The sequence below is a fragment of the Microcebus murinus genome, chromosome 29 (genome assembly GCF_040939455.1).
Source record: "Microcebus murinus isolate Inina chromosome 29, M.murinus_Inina_mat1.0, whole genome shotgun sequence".
NCBI lineage: Eukaryota > Metazoa > Chordata > Mammalia > Primates > Cheirogaleidae > Microcebus > Microcebus murinus.
Window position 1 is genome coordinate 6360001 of NC_134132.1, and position 25635 is coordinate 6385635.

The following is a 25635-nucleotide window of genomic DNA, read 5'->3' on the forward strand; positions in this document are numbered from 1 at the left end:
GGGATTATAGACATGAGCCACCGCGCCCGGCCGGCTCTACATCTTTTAATTATTTATATTAGGTTATTAAGTATGGAATGTCCGATTTTCTTAAGTACTAAGTTTGATAGTGAAGGTACATCCTCATTCTTTCAAACACACATTTCGGCTTGTAATTATCTTTCAAAAAAAAATTTTGAGAGCAATTTTTGTGAAACCATTGATAAGTCAAAAGTTTGTGTTATTTTTGAATATGAGTTCTATCATGGAACCAATGCAGCACAGACAGCTCAAAATATAAACAAAATGTTTGGGGAGGACGTGGCTAATGAACACACAGCACATTGATGGTTTGAAAAGTTCCATTCTGGTGATTTCCATCTTGAAAATGAGCCACGTGGGTGACCTGAGCTCGAAGCTATAGTGGAAGTGAATCCATCTCAACCTGTGTGTGAATTAGCAGCAAGGTCTGACTGACATCACTAGTCCAACAATATTGGACCATTTGAAACAAGTGGGCAAGGTAAAGAATCTGGACAGATGGGGACTGCATGAATTAAATGAGGATCAGAAGAGAAATCATCTCGAAGCTTGCGTTTCTTTCTTCTCATGACATAAATGTGAACCATTTCTACCCCATACTCTTATGTGTGATGAAAAATAGATTCTTTTTGACAATTGCAAGCATTTAGCACAATGGTTGCATAGAGAGGAAGTGTCAAAACACAGTCCCAAACCGAATATTCCTCAAAAAAATCTGATGGTGTGTGTTTGCTGGTTTTATCCACTACAGCTTCATGAAACCTGGTCAGTCAGTTACAGCGGATGTCTACTGCGACCAGTTGGACAAAATGAGGACGGTGTTTGTGATGAAGCAGCCAAGATTGGTCAACAGAGACAGCCCAATCCTCTTGCAAGACAACGCTCAACCACATGTCGCCCAAACAACACTGCTCAAACTAGGGACGCCAGACTTGGAAACTCTCTGTCTTCCACCATATTCACCAGACCTTGCACCAACTGACCAGCACTTTCTTCCAGGCTTTGGCCCACTTCTGGCAAGGAAAAACGTTCAATTCTCAACAAGATGTGGAAAATGTCTTTTGCGATGTCATTGCCACTCACTCTCCGAGCTTCTTCGCTGCTGGTATAAACAAGCTACCGTTAGGATGGCAAAGGTGGGTCTATATGTGCATACTTGGATTAACTGTACTGCTTCTTGTTTGAGATATAATAAATTAAACTTGTGATTCGAAATCGGACATTTCATATTTAAGGATCTAATATTTTCTAGAAGGATCCTAGATGAGAGTCAATATAATCTGGAAAAGCATATTCGATTCTTTGATTTTTGTTTTAATCAAAGATATTTTTCCAGCTGTAAATCAGAATAATCATCTTAGAAACAAAGTTATAAAATATAACCATATATTCCTATTAGATTACACATATTCTATATTCTAATCTTATATAATCAAAGCATAAAACTTGTTTTTGTAGTTTCTGTCTTTTGCTTCAGGACTATCTGCTATGCTCTACAGAAAGGAGAATGGTTGTGTGACATAAATATAATTAAATTTTTTTTGTAATCCAAATCATAACTGGCTACTTTAAAAGCCAAAGTCTGGCAAGTTGCGTTACCTGTTTGCGCCACAATTGAAAAAGAGCTTTAACGTTCCACTTCCACACTTAAGTTATTCTCCTCCTCCCAGGCTCTATGAATTCTATGCCATGAACAGTTATAGGAAACTTTTGATTGGCCAGGAAATCTGCTAACAATAGCATAGTAAGACTTGACTGTCCTGGTAAAATCCTTCATGCCTCATTCCAACCACAAAGTTCTTTGAGCTTTTCTTGTGGTGGTGGTGATGTTTTTGCTGTAATCTTTTAATATCAAAGTAAGCTTGAGTTTCTCTCCCCACTGATAGCAGAAACTAGGTTCATTTCCATGTACATGACCAAAGAAACACCCACCCCCTTGGGCTTACAATATTTATATTATTTGATATGCCTGTGATAGCTATAAAATTTATTATACCTCTAACTCTTTGCTAAGGCACTGCCTCCATATATATTTTGCCATAGGATAGTTATGTGGGCGAAATATATCTGAAAAGAAATTACAAATTCAATTATGGACCATTCCAAGCAAAAAGGTTACCAAACTGTCCTATGAAAATACCAATCTTGTTTTCATGCCTAAAACATACAATCCAAGGTTAAACAAACAAAAGAGTTATATTCCATGTCCAGAAGAAGTTTATAAGGCTTAAATAATACTGGAAACTGCTGGGAGAACACATGAAAAAAATAAAACTAATCACAGTAAGAAAAACTGTAAATGATCTTAAATTAAGCACGAAGCTTTGCATCTGTTTCTGGTATACAAGATATTTCATATACAAATAATAAGGACTTTTATGGATGATGAGTAAATAAAGCATGAAGACAAAATACATTTTATTTCTATTTAATATCAGGACTGAAAGAAACAGCTGCTATTTCTCAACTACTTCTTTAAACACTGACTTCCTTCTCTTTCAACATTTCTATTTTGAGAAGCAAATTCTTCTTCGGCCTGAAATGGAGTATCACCTTTCAGGTTGGAGAATTTTTAAGCCATGGTTTCCTGTTATTTCCTTCAATCCCTAACTATTTCTGCAACAGTAAATAAAGTCTGAAGATAGGCCTTTATCAGTAACACAGAGAATAATTCCCTTGTTGGATTCTCTAGGATCCACGAGGAGGGGCCTGCTGTGACCTCAAGTTCTCCTTGGGCCTTTGGAAAGGTGTGAGCTATCTCTAGACTGATGGGCATTGTTTGATTTATCACAGTAGTTCACTTAGCAGCACCAAGTAGCTGATTTTTGTTGACAGATTTCCTCAAATTAATTAAGTAAACAACATTTGGGGGCTATATATCCTGAATTTTTATTTGCCCATCAATATAATTTTGAATTTTTGTTATTCCAATACATGTGAGTTCAACAAATATCTAGTGGCATGGATACACGTACACACACACACACACACACATACCTGTGTTTGGTGCTAGAAAAAGAAAATAATTTTTTAAGAAAGCACTGCTATTGTCCCCAAAGCATTTACCATCTACTTGAGGGGCTTTTCGTCAATCTAATGAATCAAAGTTTTAAAAATATATTAAAATAAAAGGGCTACAAAGGAGAATATAAAAGAGAAATATGATAAAAATTTTTGTTTAGTTCAGATTCCAGAATACTTCTTATATGTTCGGTCATAGGAAAGCATAGAGGAATAAATTTTAAAATCTGGCCACAAATTGCTTACAGTCTCATGTGTAAAAAATACGCACAAAACACTACATTGTCAAGCTTTGCAAAGTGCTTGGAGGTATGGGGGGGAGATTCCTTCACTGAGGCTGGAACCCAAAGACTAGGAAGAGAAGCTTTCCAGGTAGAGAGAGCGGCATAGAAGATTCCAGAAAGAAGCAACGCAGTGTGGATTGTTTTGAGAGAATGTTGTCAGAGCATACAACAGAGAAAAGGGGCAATACTCTTATGAGTAAGCAAGAGAGAGAATGAGTTTCCCCAGAGTGAATGGTTGATGCTCAACATAGAACGAAAGTGGAGCTTACTATCAAAAAGAGACTCGTAGTACCAAAAAAGTTTGACCTTGATCTATGAGTAAGAGAGAGCCAGGGATGGGAGGAAAGCAATGTGTTCAGCAAGTAGGGGACTAGCCCCTCTGAGGGTTAGTGTAGCAGATGGACTGGTAGTATAGCAATGAGACCAGGGAAGTGACATCTATCAGGAGGCTAATACTAATATTTCATGTTAAATTCACTCATCTTGCTTCAATAGATTATTAACACATAATACAAAAGGTCCTATGTTACTTCCCTACAATATGCCTGCATATAAAATGTTATTTATAAATATGACAAATAGCCAAGATCAGAACTGACAATAAAGCCCAAAATAATACTGAGAAGGTATTTCAAGTTTTAAGACATGCAACTGGCCTTCAACAAAAATACATCTCATTTTAGACATTATCAGCCTGTATCACAATTTTCTATTTCTTCTCTTGATCAAAAGGAAAAGCATTCTTTAGTTTCTCTTTTATTGTAGTTATTTATTTGCCCTGTTTTCTGCTCGAAATTTCAACAAGGTAAATCAGAAACAAGACATCAGAAATAAAACCAATAAAAAAAGGGTAAGAAAGCAATATCACGTAAGTATTTATGTAAAGTATAAAGCTGAAAAAAATAAAAGATACCAAATAAAGTACTGAAATTCCAATCTTGCTCATGAGACATTACCCAAAGGCAATAGCTAAGAAAAATTGATTCATGAACGTAGCCAATCAGCTTCTTTAACTGGGAAATGCCCATTCTAGATCAACCATGGTTGTATTTTCAAAATAAACATATTATTCCCCCAAAAATCGAACAAACCCACTAATAAACTGGCAGGCAGAATTTGAAAAAGTATAAAGAAAAAGCTTGATTCAGAGGATAAAACAAGCATGAAATCAATGTTAAGATATACTTCATATTTAGATATCAATTAGATTAAGCTGAAACATTTTGCATCATTTTAAAAGTTATATATGCATTCCACAAAAGTGATGCCACACAACTACTGGTCTGTCACATTTTAAGATACGTACTTTACATTTAGAAGACCTATTTCACCTGCTGCTTTGGATTTGGTTCACCCCATTTCAGAATGAGCTCTTTTCTGCATACATATTAGCCCTATCACAAAATTAGTGCCAGAGTATTAGCTTTTCCTAGTATCTCTATTGGTCTATGTTTAAACTCTATGGCAACATTAATTTTATTTTTGTCTTTAAATATATAGCATAGAAAACCCTTTGGAACCATAAGCACCATCTATAACCTGACCTAAAAATTTTCAAAATCATGCTAATGCTGATAGTTCCACAGTCTAAAAAAATACTCAAAGAAACTTTCGATACGTCAGTAAATTTCACCTAGTGAATGCTGCAGCTCTAGCGAAGCAAAATATTTACTTTCTAATCCATCGACAGTAAATATAAGCATAAAAGTATATAAATTCCACGAGTGTCGCAAATTAGAAAATACACAGAATACAAGTGCAATTGCATTATAATTCTAATGTAATACAATGCCCTTCCATCTCTGTCAACAGCATTGGTATTGGTGATAATCTGGGATAGCCCAAACAATAATGAAAAGTGAACATTTTGAAGGTCTAGGAACATGATAAAGTGCTATATGCGATGACTGGAGAAAACCAAACCATTACGTGGCAGGAGACGTACATTCTAGTTTAATGCCTAGCACAGAGTCACAGTTTATAAGGAACCAACAGCAAGTCACTTGGACAAGCAGGACTTCCCAGTGCTTAAGTCTTCTGCACCTTACATTACACGAAGGCTATTCCTACTTCTCATCTGTCCTTCCCAGTTCCCCTCTGTCACCAAAGGTAGTGACTATGTCACTTAATTGCACGATCACGTGGACGCTGGCTTCTTTTTTTAAAAAGACCCGATCTTGGCCATATTCCCGGCTTCCCCATGTGGACAGCTGTCTACTACATCTTCACATGCTTATCCGAATTTTTCCCCTATATTCCATTTCTAGCCTGCTCACTACTGTGCATTTAACTGATGATAATGTTTTCACACTGAGATGAAAGCAAATAGGCATTTACCAACTAGGAGATCTGGAGTTGGACAGAATGGAGAGACAGTTACTGGTAGGGACACATGGTGAAATCAGTGTTCTGAGCTGTCCCCACGGCTCACACGAAGCGTCTTAGGAATGCAGGCAACGTTCTCAGCAGCAGCATAGGGGACGAATGACACTGTCACCCGGGCCAGCAGGCGGCCCCTCCCTCCTGGTGTCCACACGCCACACGCCACCCTCTGTGCTCGCAGACACAGGCCACCCCACGGGGAGGTGGCATTTAGAGGCAAAGCCAGACCAAACTGGCTAATTACTCACCTCCTCGCTTGGGGCAGGCCGGCTTTTTAACTTTTTGTTTCCTCTCTGGTCATAGCTTGGCACCCAATGGGTTATGCTTCAGCAAGAAGTTTCAACCTGAGAGTTAAAAAAAAAAAAAGAATGAAAAGAAAATTGCAACTCAAAGTCCCCTTTGCTACAATCTTTCTTCCCTTGCCCTCTGGGTGCGTGTTTTCTCTGCCTGCGAGGCAGAGACACAGTGCTCTATAAATATTGTCCCTGACACTCGCTCGGAGTTCTCCTGGCTGGTGGCACAGGTCTGTGTCACTGAACACCGTGGTAATGCTCCGGCTGGCTTCTCAGCTGCTGGGACAAAGCCTGGGCTTGGCTCGAACCCCGGCACCCTGGGCCTGCCTGGAAACGCCACTTTGCTGCCAGGTTCACAGATGTTCTGGGCCATTCCTGGGGCCCGAACCAGGCACAGAAGGGCGATGAGGAGGTTGGTCTGCAAAAAGGTTTCCCCAAACAGGTCGAGAAGAGAGGGCTGGGGAGAGTGGAAAACTAAGAGGAGGTACCACCTTTGTTTTAGCCAAACAACACAATCTTGAACTCCCCTATAAAAGTCACTGATACCTAAATATTAGCCAATCAAGCTTTATAAAACTTAAGTACTACCTGTTATGAATGACCAAGAGACACAGGGAAGCTTTTCCATAATTGCTTTTAATATTGGTTCTCATTAAAGAAGGCTGAAGTGACTAATTGGTCACAAAGAAATGTTTTGACATAAGTTCGTTTCCAGAACAAGAGAAATGCATTGGAAAGTATGATATCGATCAGACAGATTGCGCATTTGATGAAAGAAGCTAAAATATAATCTAAAAATTATAAGGACTCAACATTCTGTGTTAACTTCTACATTGACAATCACGGCAATTAGAATCATTTTACTTTTTATTTTTTAGATTAAGGAAAAAATCTAAGCCATGACTCTACAGACTATATAGTCTATATAGACTATAGAATAAGACTATATAGAATAGTCTATTCTATAGTCTATTCTAATAGACTATATAGAATAGACTATTCTATATAGTCTATATAGACTATATAGTCTATGATCAAGGTCTCTCTACCTAAATATACCACCTATCATCGCCATGGTTTGAATGATTAGAAAACAAGTCCATATTTTGGATTCTTCTTGACAAGGATGATCATTGGATTGCTTTACTGAAATCTTCTCCCTTGATTTAATCAAGGGTAAAGGGAACTTTGGAAATAATCTGGTCACTCTGCTCATGTTACAGATAAGAACAATCAACCCCCAGGCTGGCTGCTCTCTGCCTGTAGTCACGTGGCAACTGGGCAGTAGAGTGACACTCATGTCCTCACCTTACACTCCCTTCACTGTGCTCCTTCTATCCAAACAGTGGCTCTCAAACTCACCTTCATGCCCATCCTCCTGAGAGAGCTTCCTGAAACCCTTGCTAGGACATGCAAATATTGCAGCCACAAAAATAACTAGCATCAAACAAAAACAGCTTTTTAGCGTTTGACAGAAAATAAAGTTAGATGCAAAAAGTAACTTTCAAACAACTGAAATCCATCTTTTCTTAACTCAATGATTATTATTTGTGCACTAAATTGCCTTACTGCCAAGAAAGGTATATAGCTGGGTGGTGAATAGGAAAAGAGAAAATGTAGTTTTTATTCTCAATGACCTGATAGTCTAATTGCAGGGGAAAAGGTTAATTACAAACAATGCATTGAATACAGCGATGAACCCTAGAACAGGGCACTGAGGGGGCAGGAAATGAACCTCTGGACCAATATGAAGCGGGGTATAATGAATGGGTCATTCCTCACTCAAGACTCTTAAAGAATGGTAGTGAGGCAAAGAAGGGAAGAATAATGCAATCAAGACAAAGGCAGGGAAGAACATAGAACTTCCAATAGTTCTTTCTCACTAGAGCACACTGTATAAGACAGACACAGTATCATACCCTCTGTGGTTTTGTCCTTATCATGGTCCATGAAGTCCTGCTTGACCTGCTCCCTCACTATGTCTCTGATAGCGTGCACTAGTCCCCTCTCCTTTTCCCAGCTCCAGCCCAGGTGGCCTCCTGCTGTTCCTTCAATGTGCCCAATCAATTTGCCCTTAGCATCCTTCTATTTTGTTGTTCCCACCCTAGTACTTTCTTCCTGCTGAAAGCTGCAGGTCTCATTCTGCACCTCCTTCAAGTCAGCCTCTGTTCAAATGGCACCTTCTCTGCAAAGCCTACCAGGATCATCCTATCACTTAAAATCACAAACTTCCTTCATTGTTTAATTGTTATTGCTCGTCTCACCCCAACAAAATGAAGGTTCAGTAACAGCACAGATTTCAACTCCACTGAACCTTACAGGTAATCGATGCACAATAAACACGTGTTAGATGAACGAATGAACTAGACATTTGTGAGCCATAAACCAGCACAGGGGGTTCCTGCCTGAGTTCTCTCAGTGGCTGCCATGTATCACGAGAAGTCAACCAAAATTAAAATATAAATGGCAGGTTAAGGAGGAGAACCCAAAAAAGACTGAAAAACAGCCATGAGGTAAGGAGGAGGAGGAGGAGAAAAGGGGAAAATGAGGATTTGAGTATAAGGAGTGGTCTGCAGTGTCACGTGCCGTGGTAAGATCAAAGGTGGAAGGTTCTGGAAAGAGGCCATTACGTACAACGTGCAGCAAGTATTACAATACTCGAAACCACTGAAATGTACAATTAAAAAGGGCGAATTTTATGGTATGTAAATTATTTTCCAACCAAGTGGTTATTAAAAAGGAAGGAAAGCACTGGTTACAGGTAAGCAAGAAAAGGGAGACAGGAATAAAAGCAACCAACATGCAAAACAACACAACTCAGGCCTGTGTGGAGTTAAGTGAGTGCTCTCAAGTCAAGACCTGACTTTCTTTCTTTCTCAAGTTACACTGAGAGTTATATATGTGTCTTCGTTTCTGCATCAATAAAACAGGTTTACTATTACCGCCTGTACCATTGGGAATCAAGACTTCATCTCATTTTATTGTCAAATAATTTATTTTGCTGTACAAATATACCAGGCTTTATTTTTCCATTCATTAGTTTATGGACATTTGGGTTGGCTTCCACTGTTTGGCTATTAGGAATAATGCTATGAACAATCACGTACAAGTTTTTGCCTGAAACTGTTTTCATTACTCTTGAGTAAATACCAAGGAGTAAAATTGCTAAGTAATATGGTAATTTTAACATAGTCAAGAACTTTCAAACTCCAAAATGGCTGTACCATTTCATAGCCCCAGCGGCAAATGTGTGAGGATTCTCATTTTTCTGCAGCCTTACAAATGCTTGTCATTTCAAATCAAAACCACAATGAGATATCACTTAACTCCAGTGAGAATGGCCTTTATCAAAAAGTCTCCAAACAATAAATGCTGGTGTGGATGCGGAGAGAAAGGAACACTCCTACACTGCTGGTGGGACTGCAAACTAGTTCAACCTCTGTGGAAAGCAATATGGAGATACCTTAAAGCGATACAAGTGAATCTACCATTTGATCCAGCAATCCCATTGCTGGGCATCTACCCAAAAGATCCAATGACACTCTACAAAAAAGACACCTGCACTTGAATGTTTATAGCAGCACAATTCATAATTGCAAGGCTGTGGAAACAGCCCAAGTGCCTATCAATCCAAGAATGGATTAATAAAATGTGGTATATGTATACCATGGAGTACTAGTCAGCTCTAAGAAACAATGGTGATATAGCACATCTTATATTTTCCTTGTTAGAGCTGGAACCCATACTATTAAGTGAAGTTTCCCAAGAATGGAAAAACAAGCACCACATATACTCACCAGCAAACTGGTATTAACTGAACAGCACCTAAGTGGTCACACAGGTACTACAGTAATAGGGTATTGGGCAGGTGGGAGGGGGGAGGGGGCAGGTATATACATACATAATGAGTGAGATGTGCACCATCTGGGGGATGGTCATGCTGGAGACTCAGACTTGTGGGGGGAGGGGGAGAAATGGGCATTTATTGAAACCTTAAAATCTGTACCCCCATAATATACTGAAATAAAAAAAAATGCTTGTCATTCTCTTTTCTAATAGCTATGCTAGTCAATATGAAGTCGAATTTCATTGTGGCTTAAATGTGCATTTTCCTAATGACTAATAATGTTGAGCATTTTTTCATGTACTTATTAACCATTTGGCAATTTACTCTTGATTTCCAGTATATATAATTTCAGAAAACCTTAGGACCAAATAAAGCTTAAACTATATTTTTGAGGGTTCAACAAACTTGTACCTATGCCTGTGAGTGTTCACAGCCACTCACTTGTTAACTGAATAAGTGAAGTATACACAAATGAAAGATTAAGGAACGAGAACTATTTGACTAGTATTCTGTTTCAGCTTTTAAACTAACCAAATTTGAATTCTTATATAGTTTCAGTAGAAATTTTAGTAAGGACAGCACAAAGCTTTTGGGAGAAAATTCAGTTACAAAGAAAATGTGCTAATCCTCCGTTCATTAGTATGATAAATACCTACACTGGTATTTTTAGTTTGGTAATAAAATAATAATAAATAATAATAATAAATAATAATAATAATAAAATACTCTAACAGCTCAATGTTAGGAAACTGGAATTGTAATCGAGTTATACTAATGCTTTCATTTATTGCTTCTTTGAAGTCAGAGGTTAAAAAAGAAGCTACGTAGTAAATGATTTTAAAATATGTTGTTGACAAACTTAATCAGATGTGAATACTACAAATTTATCTAAGACTATAAAGAATGAGGCATTCATTACTCAGGGCAAATGGGTACAAGCAAAATATCAGTAATCCAAGTCTGTCCTCATTTTTTACCAGAGGGAATAGCTGACTTTCAGTGCAAATGATGGAAGAGAAAGAAAATTGACCCTACAATGTGCCCAGTTAGAAGTAAACTACAAACTGTTTTTCTCCTTCCCCCCCCCCCCCCCCCCCGCTTTAGGGGCCTACTATTAGTCATATCATATACAGAGTCACTTACCTTTAACTCTAAGGTTCTTTGTTCTCCAGTAATAAATAATTTGGGCTCCTGGGACCCCACAGGAAAATTATACATAAGTCTACTAATCTTTATTGCTGCTACTTTATTGTAAGTACTTATCCATTATTAGTGTGAGAAGTATTGACTACACAATTAATAAATAGGTCATTTGTTCTTTTCCACTGGAACAATGTTGTATGTAAATTGAGAAGAAGGAATATACGAAACAGGGCAACTATAGCAAAGAATGTGTGTCCTTCAACTTTTATTTGACATTACACAAAACTAATACCAAACTAAACTACAACACCTTCTCGTTTATGACTAGAAATTGTTCTGCAATGCACAGTGCACAGAACACACATAACCAGAACCAATAATAAAGCTACATTATGTTGAATAAAATAAAGTAATAATATAGTATAAAAAAGCATCGGGAATATCAAGTTATTTTTATGTTATAGTTGTCAATGCTTAGACCTATATTAAAACTTCACTAATTTCTCTTCATGCTTAATAATAATACCTGAGTTTCTAGCTATGTGTCAGTATTTCAATTTGTTTTTCTTCTAAAGCCACAAATATATTTCTATAACCTGAAAGACAATCTCAAAAGGTGTTTAACATATCTATTTGCAATATAATTTCAAGCATTTTCTACTTTTTAAAAAGTCTGCAGTTCTTAAAATCATCATAGACTAAATCACTAACTCGAAATTTTCTACTATCACTCCAAAGTGGAAACGAGATTAGGTATGTGACAACAAGAATCTAGATAAGAACTTTTAATTCTATTAATCGCTGAATGGTTCTCACATCCGGGTAATAAATCATGGTCAGGCATTCCAAACAAATGTTTCCTTTCATTATAAAGATGTAGCTCAACTCTCGGTATTTGTTTCTTTTTTTTGAATCCATTCATTCTGGGATCTGATCATTCGTACAGATACCCATTAGGAGAAATATGTAATTAATTAAATGGAATATTTGTTTCTAGTCAACGAGACAAGAAGGCCTGCCTACCAAATTCAAGCTAACTTTTTTGCTATTCATTAATCCTATGGCAAGCTCATAAAAATATCAGTCAGTGATTAAACTAGGCAGTGAAAATAGGAATGCACATTCAGTCTGATAATTCATAAAAGAAAATAAAACAACAACACTGGTTTATTTTACTATTCCATGATTAATATGCTTTCATATAGAGGATTTAAATTGTAAAAAGCTAAGGAATACCATTATTCATTTTAATACCATACTTTTCTAATCAAAATATGTTTCAAAAAAAAGAAGAGGACACAAGAAGAAAACAATGCAAACTAGTTTTAAAAGAAATGAATGAAACATCCGTTACTCTTGTTTGCCTCACATATAAAATGTGGTTGTTTCAACTTGCTATCCTGATCAACGGGGCCTGAAATTTTCTTGAAATGTGGTATCAAAAATAACTAAAAATAACAAAACAGAAAAGACGAAAAATGAAAAATCACACTTTTACTTCCATACTGCGGTGGATCTGAATATTGTTATGCATGATGCATTTCCAAGCGTTGATTCAATTAGACTTTGAGATGGATGGAAGCAATCTTTTCAGTTTTTGAAAACTTTACTTTCAAGAGGCTAATTGGAATAGGTGAAAACTGTACAGAAATGGACTGACATTATTTCCTCCTCTAATTTACTTCATTCTGGTATTATGTATACACGGAATAAGAACAGAGCTGGAATTAATCTGAAGACAGATGGGTAATAAAAGCAGAAAAGGTAAGAATACTGCTTCTCAGCCTTTTGGCTAAGATCAAGTGAGAGGTAAGAATAAGGAACATCCTTACCCTTTTTTTTTCTATAACCTAATAAATAGATTAAAACAATGTTAACAAAGAGCACATTAATTTAGTGATCAACATACTTATAATTTTTGTTTTGTTTTAAAAGCAATTTGTATCGAATTAGGCTACCAAAACAATTGTTTTGTATAAATACTTCTGTTTGGAAAAGCATATACAAACTGTTAGCCATACTTGATATTTAATTAATACCAGTAGAGAATACGAAAGAATATTATGAAAGTAGAAGAACCTAAAAACATGTCCTCAAAAGGCTAAGTCATCCAGGCTGATGGGCTAAAATCCTGTCTCATATTGCCTAACTCCTAATGACATGTACAAATCTAATAATTCACATTTATAGTACTCCATGATATACATATATCACATTTTATTAAATCACTCATGTATCGATGGGCACTTGAGTTGTTTCCACATCATTGCAATTGTGAATTGTGCAGGTGTCTTTCTCATAAAGTGACTTTTGATCTTTTGGGTAGATGCCCAGTAGTGGAATTGCTGGATCAAATGGTAGCTCTACTTGTATTGCTTTAAGGTATCTCCATATTGCTTTCCACACAGGTTGCACTAGTTTGTAGTCCCACCAGCAGTGTAGGAGTGTTCCTCTCTCTCTCCATTTATCTCTCCACTGTCCATTTTTAATAAGTGCTCTTATTTTAATAAGTGCTCATCAAATGATATGTGTATCATTTGATCATCAGGGCAAGCAATGAGAAAGTATCCCTAATTTACATATAAGGAAACTGATGTTCGAAGCAGGTAAGGGAATAGCTCAAAGTATCAAAAGTTTTAAAGAAGTACAGATAGAAACTGAATTCAGGTCATCTCACCTTAAATCCCAGGCCCTTAGTACTATATTTTTCAGTAATACCTTAGGAACATATCTCAGTGGAAATTATTTTCCCATGGGAAAAAATAATTCCTAGGAGATAGAATCAAGTCTTCCAATTTGGAGCATATATACTTTGTTGATCATGTCAACACACACACACACACACACACACACACACACACACAAATACAAAGCTCTCATCTTCATTTCTCCAATGCTGATTAGTGACGGTACCATTCCTTAGTCATCCAAGCTAAAAATTTGAGTTTCCCACTTCTGCTTTCCTCTCTTTCCTATTGGCTTCTACATACACAAGATTCTATCTTTGACCTATCTCTGGAGTATTTCTCCTCCTCTCCTTTCCTCTGATCCTAGCAAAATTCCGACTTAGCTTTTATAGAACCTTAAAAACTGAAATGATCAATTACAATCCTGTCTCCCTGTCGTCACTTTCCTTTCTCCTCCATCCATCTTCTATACTGTTACTAAAAAAAAAAAAAATTTTTTTTCAATACCTCCTCCTCTTGCTGACAACAGAGTTCGGTTCAAACTTCTAAGCACAGACCATTGGCTTTTCTGCCATGCTGAGTTGGCCTACCCTTTCAGTTTCATTTTCCCTTTACCCGTAACACAAATGTCACACTGCACTCTCCTAACCCATCTATCATCTGTTCCCTGGAAATGCCGTGTATAATAGACCTTTCACACTTCTGTATCCTGTAATCCTTATTTCTATCAAGTAACATTTAAGCCAGTGCAGAACTATATCCAAATACATGGGGATGCAGATTCAAATTAAAGGACAGAAAATTACTTTGGATTCTGTGACCCTGGTCTTAAGACTCCTTTTATCCTGGTTGCTTGCTGTCTCCTTCTTAGAAATGTGACAAGCTGCTCGATTTGCACTGGTAGTAGTGATTCTTCCTAAAAACAGAAGGGAAAAAGCACATACTAGTTCCCAAGCTTACGGTAGCAAAGCTGGGACAAAACTGCATACTTCAGCATGACTTTGGGGCACCTGACCAGCATTTCAGTCCTGGGCATCCACTCTTCTTTCTCTATCTTTGTGATAGAAAATGAGTCAATAAAAATGCATACATTTCAACTGCATGATTGTCCTTTTGAAAGACTTAATCACCTAGCTGTCAGATATAATTATACATAGTACTATAGAGATTTGGAAGAAGGACACAACCCAACAGAGCAACCCTAAGTAGTATTTAAGTGCTAAAATTATGACAACAGTACCCAATGCAACCAACACAGCCTCTACACAGACAATTTTAAATATTTATGTGCCCAAACACGACTGCATTTTCTTTTGGGTAGAGTAAGAAAGAAGCTCAAAGCGTACTGAAGAAAGTTATCATTGGGTTTACTGGCAGTCGATATCAATTAAAAAGCTACATTTGAAAATGCATATCAGGTGTTACTGGAAAATGCATCTCTCTGAATAGCAGCTATGGAAATAAAGTTTATCAAAAAGGGTAAATAATGTATAACAAGTCCCGAGTGAGTGATGAAAACCTTATTCAGATGACAAGCCACGGATCAGTTGGAAGCCAGGACTCAGACTCATTGGCACCAGCAATGTTTTCTTAATTTCCTAAGTGGGCATAACATCACACCCTTCCCCTCCGATTGGCTTAGCGTGCCCTTATTTATTGCTTTATTCTATTAAAAACTATTTCGACTTGCTTATGTTCCTGACAAAACCCATTTGATAATTTTTAATTAGCAGTTCTAATGCTTCCCGGGAAATATTTATTTATTTTATGCTTTCATTCCATAAACACTTGCTGAGAACCTGTCAAGGGTCTGGCACTACAGATATAGTCCTTGTTCCCAGGGGAGGTGAAGGCTGGGAAGAGAGAAAGACTAGTCGCTAGATCACCACAATATGATATGGCAACGGCCATGAGACAAACACACAACACAGAAAACATAAGCTGTCTTGGAGAAGTGCTCTTGACTAGTCCGGACTTAATATAACTGCCCTTAAATTTTCAGTAATGAGGGTACCACATTTCTAGGTGTACCTCTTCTCTGCCTATTGACACAGCCACTCATTTCATCCTATGTCTTTATTCTAATTTTTAAATTGTGACTCTACTTTTTCTGATGGAAAAAAAAAATATGTAGATGATCAAAATTATTTTTCTCACTGGCCAAAGGGGGAAAAAAAAGAAAAAAAAAAAAAAAGAACAAAATTATGTTTCAAGCAGTGTTTTTATTCATTTCTTCAAACAATATGTACTTCTATGCGACAACAAACTTCTATGTGACAGTCTTAGTTTTGAGAATTGGAAAGAAGATGGTGAAGCAAGCATACCAGGTTCCCGCCCTTGGCCCTTGTGGACTTTATGTTCTAGTGGGAAAAGAAACACTAACAAATGAATATGATAATATCTCATAGCAAAAAAAAAAAAATGCAATAATAAACATAAAACAAAATAATGTGATAATGTTTGGGGAAAGAAAGCTTTAGATAGGGCTGTTAAGAAAAGCTTTGCTTAAAGTCAAGCCTTTGCAGCTAAGGCCTAAATGAAGAGAACAGGCCATATAAAGATCTATGGGAAGAACATTCCAAGCAGAAAGAATGGCTAATGGAAAGTTCCTTGGGTAAGAACAATCTTTGGTATTCAAGTGGCAAAAAAAAAAAAAAAAAAAAAGAACAGGGGCACATGAAAAAGTCCAAAAAAGTAGACAGTGGCTGAAAAATATGGTTGTTTTAGGTCAGTGGTTCTTAAACTGTGCTGTATATTAAAATCATCAGAGATGTTTCCCAAACTCCAATCCCAAAGGAATGAATTCAGAATCACTGGAGGAAGAATCAGGCATCAATATTCTTTAAAGTTTTCCATCTAATTCTGCTATGCAGCCAATGTTCAGAAGCAATAATTTAGAGCATGGTAAGGAATTTAAATTTTAGTCCAATTACATAAACAGCCATTGTGGAATAGAAATTTTATCTGAAATTTCTGTCATGCACCTAATTGTTTCATTTCCATCTGCTTTTTTTTTTTTTTTTTAAAAGAGGAATACACCTTGGGATCTGTTCCTTTCTAAAGCAAATTCTTTTGAAGAAGAACAACAATGAAAGCCATTATTGAAATGTTTCCTTTTAAAAATCCAAATAATTTAGGTAATTTGGGTGAAAATGAGTTCTTTTGGAAATGCCCAATGCAATAAATCCATTTATGATTCATTGCTTTAACATATTCTCCCTGTGCATCCTAGAATACATTGGTTTACAATTTGTGAAAAACTTGGTTAAGAGGAAAAGGTACACAAAACATTTGAGATGATATCTAAATTTACTTACATTATTCTTTTTGATTATTCATAACATTGACCACTGGGATTTTACCAGTGTGGATCATATGTGTATTTGATCCCATCTGCTGAAAGATGCATGTAATTCTGACAAGAGTTCACCCACCAGAGCTGTGTAATTTTCAACTGGGGAACGATCTCTAAGAAGAGGGGTTGATTTACTAAAACCGTCGGAACCTGGAAATCACCATGGGTGTTTACATGATGATTTAAACATTTAGATACATTTATCAGGTACAGCTGGCATTTCTATTGTTCAAATAAACACACTGGAATATCCTTCCTTGGAGAGTACTTAGCAGACTTCACTAAAAGTTTCCTAATCATAGTAAAAGGTTACATTTCCCAGCTCTTAGTATGAATTTAGTTTCTTATCTTTTAACAGCTAAAAGTCATCCATAAACTAAGCAACCTAACTTAAATAGTAAGAAAAGAAGAAACAATCAGGTGCTGGTCACATTCCAGGAAAGCAAACCAACCAGCTAAAAACTGATTTAGCTACCACGTGGTGTTGCAGTCCTAAGAGTTTCTAAAGCTTCTATTAGCATTTGAAAATATGCCAACTTCGAGAAGGAACTTAATTCAAAATTCAACCAAATGGTAAACTTATGCTATAGCTTTATTTGCCTACTCAAAACAATATTTTATCAAACTGCATATATAAGTATTACGCTATCACCCATTTTTCTTTAGAAGAATTTCAAGGCAGTAGACAAATTATATGCACAATACATTGGTCATGGAACTCACAGAATGTGAGTTCAAACAAATGACAATTCCTAATGGAACCTTCTTCTTAGGGTGCTGGGTGGTAAAGCCAGCCCAGGTAACCTAACTCAAACAGCCTCTGCATTCTTTATTAAAACCCACAGTATTTGCAGTATTATATTAGGTATCTGACTTGCCTTTTCTAATAGACTATACTTTAATTGAAATTATTTGTATGATTATTGTATACTTTACAAATTTATACTTGACAATGATTTGTATTCATTCGTTTTCCAACTACTTATTCCATCCAAGTTGAGGGATGTTGGTGGCCAAAGGGCAGCCCAGAAGCTCAGGGTGCAAGGCAGGTCCCCACCCTAGACAGAACACTATCCCATGACAGGGCATGTTCTCTCACACACACACACACACACACACACACACACACACATGCTCATTCAGACACACCAATTCACCTAACACGCATATCTCTGGGGTATGGGAGGAAACCCACACAGATATGACAAGCATGTGCGAACTCCATGCAGACAGTGGCTCCCAAATGACACTGAACAAAAAGATGTCACCCAAGGACCCCACCGTACATCACAGAGGAACCTACCTGAGCGTGAAGTGTCGAGACAAAATTACGCTTATAACATGGAATAAGCAATCCTATACTGTGACATTCTATCATAACCACACTTTGCCTATATTTTAGAAAAATCATTCAAGCTATAGTTCACAGTTCACCAAGAAAGACTTCCTTCAATGTTGTGATGACTGAATTTTCATTATCAGTAGCCAGAAAGGGTGGTTGGTTGCCAAAAAGTGGTTTGCTTTCTTAGGTACCATGATTGCAGTGAATGGTGATGACCTAGTCTGGTATTTTCCATTCATTTTATTTTTTATTATTTTTTTTTTTTTTGAGACAGGTCTCAACTTTGTTGCCCAGGCTAGAGTGAGTGCCATGGCGTCAGCCTCGCTCACAGCAACCTCAAACTCCTGGGCTCACTCAAGTGATCCTCCTGCCTCAGCCTCCTGAGTAGCTGGGACTACAGGCATGCGCCACCATGCCCGGCTCATTTTTTCTATATATATTAGTTGGCCAATTAATTTCTTTCTACTTATAATAGAGACGGGGGTCTGGCTCTTGTTCAGGCTGGTCTCGAACTCGTGACCTTGAGTGATCCTCCCGCCTCGGCCTCCCAGAGTGCTGGGATGACAGGCGTGAGCCACCATGCCTGGCCTTTTCCATTCATTTTACATCACCTTTAATCCTCTTCAAGAGAGCTACATGGAACACGGTCCCTTGACAGCCCCATGAAGGTACATTTGTGTGTCACACAGGTGGCAGTTTCCTGCCCTTGGCTTTCTGCAGCCTGCCCGGCTCTCTTGCAAAGACAGTGTTATTGCTAAAGGCAAAAGGAAAACCAGAGGAATAAGACGGAGTGAGCAGGATCCAGTCTACGCAGACTAAACATCCGAAACAGTCAAACATTTTCCAAGGCACACGTGGCCCACATATGCAGGGACAGAAGATGAGGCAAGACGGTGTGGCCAAGAAGAAAGGAGCTGCTGGCAGCTGCACACTCGTCACCACGAATGCAGTTTCCACTGTTCCTATTCATGGAGTTGTAACCATATGGTTCTCGATATTTTAAAAAGATGAGTTTTAAGAAGCACTGGGACAATCTGTCACTACTTATGCAGAGCTAGATTTGGGGAAGGGATGTAGTTTCTCTTCATCTTTAAGGGATATTTTTTTTCCCTCTTTTCCTACAAACACACAGGTTTCGATACCTGGGCCAATTAAAACTATTACCATTCATAAGTTGTGTGTGTCTGAGAACTTGATATAACTTAAAATGTACCACCCACATTCATAATTTTGACTTTGCCAAGAGAGAGATAACACATTTAGATTTCCATTAAATGCTGTAGCTAGAAGTTCACTGGAAGTTTAAAGAGTAAAATTGGAGGGTGAAGGTAAAAATGTTACAGGGTTGTTTTTTTTTTTATAACAAATTTTTTTATAACATAAAATTTCTTTTTTTATAACAAATTTTTTTATAACATAAAATTTCTATTAACATCTAATATATCTATATTCTATTAACTTTGGAGTTAACCTGTAAAGACTGAATGCAAAGACGTGTGGCAATTTTTTTTCCAAAGGTGGCCACTATAATCTCTTCCATCCCCTACGTTCTTCTTACAGTATGTCTTTGAGACCCATCCCATTGAGGGGTAGGGTCTAAATTCTTTCTCCTTGGATCTAGGAAGCTTATGACTTTGGCAAATATGGCATTATATGATTTCCAAGGCCAGGTCATGAAATTGGATTCAACTCCACCTTACTCATGAGCATGTGTGTTCTCGAAGCCTCTAGCTACCCCCCTTTAGCAGTCTGACTATCCCAAGAACACTATCTTGGTAGAAAGACCAGACTACCCAATGTGGAAAACCAGAGAGGCCATGACACTGCATGAATAAAGACATGCCTGGACAGCTCCCAGATGTTTTAGCCTCTCACCATTCCAAACTCCAGACGCCATCTTGGGAGACCTTCAGCTAGAACCAACCAGTTGAGCCCTGGCCCAAACCAAAACCTTGGTCCACAGAAACCGTGAGAGGTAATCAAATTGTTTTGTTATTTTCAGTTTTACAGTTATTTGTTTAAAAAGCAATAGATAACTGGAACATATTTTGAGAGAAGTTATGTGCTGTAATTTTAAAAATACTCAAATCATGTAGCGTTGGCCTTGGACCCGGACAACAGAAGAAAGCCAGAAGGACACCCAAGAGATTGCTAGTGAGGTCAAGGCATCTCAAGGAGTTTGACTACAAGGGCTTCGCAGAAATAAGGATTCCATGTTATTGTTTAAGGTAGGGATTCTTGTTATGTACTGGCAAAATATTTAGCAATACCACCATTGCCCACAAAGATGTTGAAAATAAAAAACGTGTCTAATAACCTCCAAGTATCTAGCTAAAGATATTTCCAAGAATACTGAAAGGAGCACTGGCTTCCTTTTGCTACTTAGGACAAGATGCAGATAGAGATAGATGAGTTTAAAAAGAGACTGTTCAATTTCAGCAAAATTTAGAGGAACTCTAAAAACAACACAGAATTTTCTGGGTTTGAAAATAAAACCATTTTGCATTCCCTGTCACTCCAGAGAGCAAAACAGTTGCAAAGTAAGAAAGAGCCTCAGGGAAAAGATAAAATAGTGTAGTCAGAAAGATTTGGTAAGAATGGCCTTTATCAAAAAGTCCCCAAACAATAAATGCTGGCGTGGATGCAGAGAGAGAGGAACACTCCTACACTGCTGGTGGGACTGCAAACTAGTTCAACCTCTGTAGAAAGCAATATGGAGATACCTCAAAGCGATACAAGTGGATCTACCATTTGATCCAGCAATTCCACTACTGGGCCTCTACCCAAAAAATCAAAAGTCATTTTACAAAAAAGACACCCGCATTCGAATGTTTATAGCAGCACAATTCACAATTGCAAAGTTGTGGAAACAACCCAAGTGCCCATCAATTCATGAGTGGATTAATAAAATGTGGTCTATGTATACCATGGAGTACTATTCAGCTTTAAGAAACAATGGTGATATAGCACCTCTTGTATTTTCCTGGATAGAGCTGGAACCCATTCTACTAAGTAGAGTATCTCAAGAATGGAAAAACAAGCACCACATGGACTCACCAGCTAATTGGTATTAATGGATCAACACCTAAGTGGACATATAGGAATGACATTTATTGGGTGTCGGGCAGGTGGGCGGGGGGAGGAGGGGATGGGTATATACAAACATAATGAGTGAGATGTACAACGTTTGGGGGATGGTCACGATTGAAGCTCTGACTCGAGGGGGGAGGGCGGTTATGGGCAATATATGCAACCTTAACACTTGTATCTCCATAATATGCTGAAATAAAAAAAAAGAATTAAAAAAAAAGAGAAAGATTTGATTTACAAATAAAGGTAAGGGTTTGACTATAAAAACCCTTTATGGACACCAATATTAAAATGGTGCCTGCCTCTCAGATCCTTTAAGAGAGATAAAAGGCCTTCTAAAGATTTTAGGGACATTATGTAGCTGACTTTCTCTACTAAACAATAGGACTACTAAGAACCTTAAGGGTGTTGTCCCACCACAGCCTTACATAGGACCCCTGGTAAAAGAGTGATTATCTCAGTCATTTGGGGCCATGGCTTTAGCTAATGGAGTGGATTATAAATTGATACATAAGAAACCCTCAAAAATGTTAAAAGAATTGTGCCAGCTTGAACTGATGGGAGACAAAACTAATGCAAAATAAAAAGTGGCCTTTGGATCCCTAAACTTTCATGCACAGGAAAAAGGCTGAGAAAGTGACCAGCTATAAATACAGACCATGGTTTTTGAAAAAATAATTCTTTTTCCCAAAAAAAAAAAAAAAAAAGGAAACCAGAGTGCAATGGGAGGAGCCAAACATCACAGACAGGAATACCCAGAAAATGGACTGATCGCTCATTAAGCCAATGTCAACAGGACCATCTGGGTTTTAGAACTGCGATGGAATATAACAGATTCCAACTTTCCCCCCTTTTTGAACAGGAAGAACTATAGAATTTTCTCATGGTTTCCCTGCAACTGAATGTTTTTTGTTTTGGTTTTTGTTTTTTTTTTTTAGAGTCCAGCGGCTTTTATTAGGTTTGTCTCCTATACCATGAATTCATAGGGAATAGATTCTGGCAGCCCTAGGTCCTTTCTTTGCTTCTCACAGGTGTGCTATACCTATTACGCCATGAATTCACAGGGAGCAGGTCCCAACACCTCAGGCTCCTTTCTGTCGCTTCTCACAAAGTGTGAAACACCTATTATGTCATGAATTCATAAGGAATAGGTTCCAGCAGCTCGGGCTCCTTTCCATTGGCTCTCACAAAGTGTGCTTCTCTGGGTGGAGCAGGCTGTCGCTTCAGTTGAACCCAGGTACCTTTCTCTTTGGCTTCCTTCTTTTTCTGATCATTTTCCTTCACACGCTTCAGGAAGCTATCTTAGCTCTTAGAGCGCTTAATGTGCTCCATACGTACATTAATCCTCTTGGCAAGAATCTTGCCCTTAACTTGTTTATTTACAACAATTCCAACAGCATGCTGGGTAACGTTGTAGACTCTTCCAGTTTTCCCATGGTAACATTTGTGGGGCATGCCTTTTTGAACAGTACCCATTCCCTTGATGTCTACAATATCACCTTTCTTGTAGATTCGCATGTATGTGGCCAAAGGAACAACTCCATGTTTTCTAAAAGGCCCAGAGAACATGTATCGGTTGCCTCTCCTCTTTCCCTTTGTGTTCGCCATCTTGGCGAATTACTGGAAGATGGCGGCTCCGGCCGAAAGGAAGGAGGCCCAATTGAATGTTTTGTGTGTAAGGGAGATAACTTATCTCTTTAATTCAAAGGTTTTTTCAGAAGAACCTCTAGTTGAAAGCTTTTCAATATTCAAGGAACCTTATCTGAACCTAGACTTTAATTAGAAGACAAGATGTGCTGGACTTCAAGCTAATGCTACAGACTGGGACGTGGGGGCTCTGAGGGCAGGAATAAGTGTATTTTGGACGCGAGAGAGCCGTAAGTGGTTAGGGTTAGAGGATGGACTGTGGCGGATCATATCTTTCAAAGATGATCATAGTAATATCTCCCATCCCACGTGTTCTTCTTACAATGTAACCCTGACACTCCTCTCTCATCAGGTACTGAAGTCTGTATTCCCTTCACGTTAATTTTTTGGACACGGTGTAAGCGAAGCTGTCTGATTTCAGAGACTGGATAATAACAGGCAATGAATGCAGCCCTCACTTTCACTGCACTATAATATTCCCTCTTGAAATGCTCAGCTGCTGTATTAGCAGTCGCACTGCCTTGAGCCGCCATACTGTGAGGAAGCCCAAAGGAGCCCACGTGGAAAGGCCACGTGGCCGGGCCCTGAGGTTTTATGAAAAGAGAGAGATGCTGAACTAGCCCCTAACTGTTTCAACTCTAGTCATTGTCTAACTGCAAATCTGTAATGGATAGACCCAGAGTCAAAAGCGAACGGCCAAATCCTATGTAAATTCCTGATGCACAGAAACTGTCAAGGATCATAAAATAGCTGCTGAGGTCTTAAGCCACTATGGACTGCAATGCTTTGCAAAATCATTAACTAAAACCCAAAATAGGTATTATAATCTCATGATATTTAAAATAAAAAGAGTTCAGATAGAATTCATAAAACAAAAAGCACTGATTATTGTATCTCACTGTGGTTACCTGTGAGGAATGTCACAAAAATTACCAAAAATAGATATTCTGATAAAAAGTTTACAAAGAAAGGCGAACCATTTTCCTTTAATGACATTGTCTATAAGTGTTTAAGCAAAATCATTAACTAAAACCCAAAATAGGTATTATAATGTCATGGTATTTAAAATAAAAAGAGTTCAGAGAGAATTCATAAAACAAAAAGCACCAATTGTGTATATAACTGTTAACTAATCTGTAAATTGTAATAAACATTTGCAATTATTAAAAAAAGCACCAATTATTATATCTCATTGTGGTCACCTGTGAGAAATGTCACAAAATTACCATAAATAGAAACAGATATTCTGATAAAAAGTTTATAAAGAAAAGCAAACCATTTTCCTTTAATGACACTGTCTATAAATATTTAAGCAAAATCATTCACTAAAACCCAAAATAGGTATTATAATCTCATGATATTTAAAATAAAAAGAGTTCAGATAGAATTCATAAAACCAAAAGCACCAATTATTATATCTCATTGTGGTTGGTCACCTGTGAGAAATGTCACAAAAACTACCATAAATAGAAATAGATATTCTGATAAAAAGTTTACAAAGAAAGGCAAACCATTTTCCTTTAATGACACTGTCTATAAATATTTAAGCAAAATCATTAACTAAAACCCAAAATAGGTATTATAATCTCATGGTAGTTAAAATAAAAAGAGTTCAGATTGAGTCACTAAATTATCCAAGTCTCCAATCAAGGATCTGAATCTCCAAGAACCTTGAGGATGAATTTTGGACAGAGGTAACGGTTCCCCAGACTTTTTCACGCCCAAGCAATGTTGTGCTACCAGTCTGCAATGCGAGCTGAGGCCACAGCCCTTACTATTCATCTGACAGAATGCCAGAGCCCACATCCTAAGAAGACCTGGAGCCTGCTGTAATCTAATCTCTTTTATGGAAACTTAAATAACAATCTGGCAGTTCCCTCCCTGTGAAGTCTGCTGGTTCTTCAGAGTTGGTAAAATGGTCTTCCAGTTCTATCTTGGTGCCATGTGGGGTCTGTTTGAATCAAAGCACAACTGAGAAAACAGAATGCAACGAACTCCAAAATATTTGTCCCAAACCCTTTCTAGTTCATTTCTCTTTAACTGTCACTAGGTAAAAATAAATGTGCATCTGTGTATATGTTTAGGACAGTGGGAGGAATCAAGCAATTACTCCCAGTTATATAAATTAACAAGTGCTCACTGCTTGCTTATTATGGTTTTTTGCCTGTGCTAGCAGATTTGGGGACATTCAAAGGTATAAACCATGGACCCTACTCTGAAGCAAGTTTTAATGCAGCTAGGGAGACAGATCGAATTAGGAAAAAAACTATATACATATAAAATAAAACAACCAAGTGCTAAATTGTGAAATAATCAGATATTAGAACTTTGCTCGGGCTTCACAGATATACAAAGGAAAAAGTAAGGGACACAGCAAGGATATCATGATAGGAACATAAACAAGTAAAGGCAGATGAAATATGATTCAAAATGGAAAAGTGATGGATATTTGAAATGACGCTCCTATAAAAACTGAATGTTAAAAAACTTTAATAAAATTAAGTTTGAATACTAAGTAGGCTA

General features: G+C 37.6%; 1 protein-coding gene and 1 pseudogene across 2 annotated transcripts in view; both read right to left on the bottom strand.

Annotated features, from left to right (window-relative positions):
- Window positions 1-25635, bottom strand: part of BMPR1B (bone morphogenetic protein receptor type 1B) — a 353247-nt gene that overhangs the window by 144553 nt on the left and 183059 nt on the right. For both annotated transcript variants that reach the window (XM_075998762.1, XM_075998763.1), the window contains exon 4: window positions 5957-6052. The gene's annotated coding sequence lies outside the window, so the exon portion shown is untranslated. The remainder of the gene's footprint in view (window positions 1-5956; window positions 6053-25635) is intronic.
- LOC105870779 (large ribosomal subunit protein eL21-like) lies at window positions 22376-23088 on the bottom strand (annotated as a pseudogene).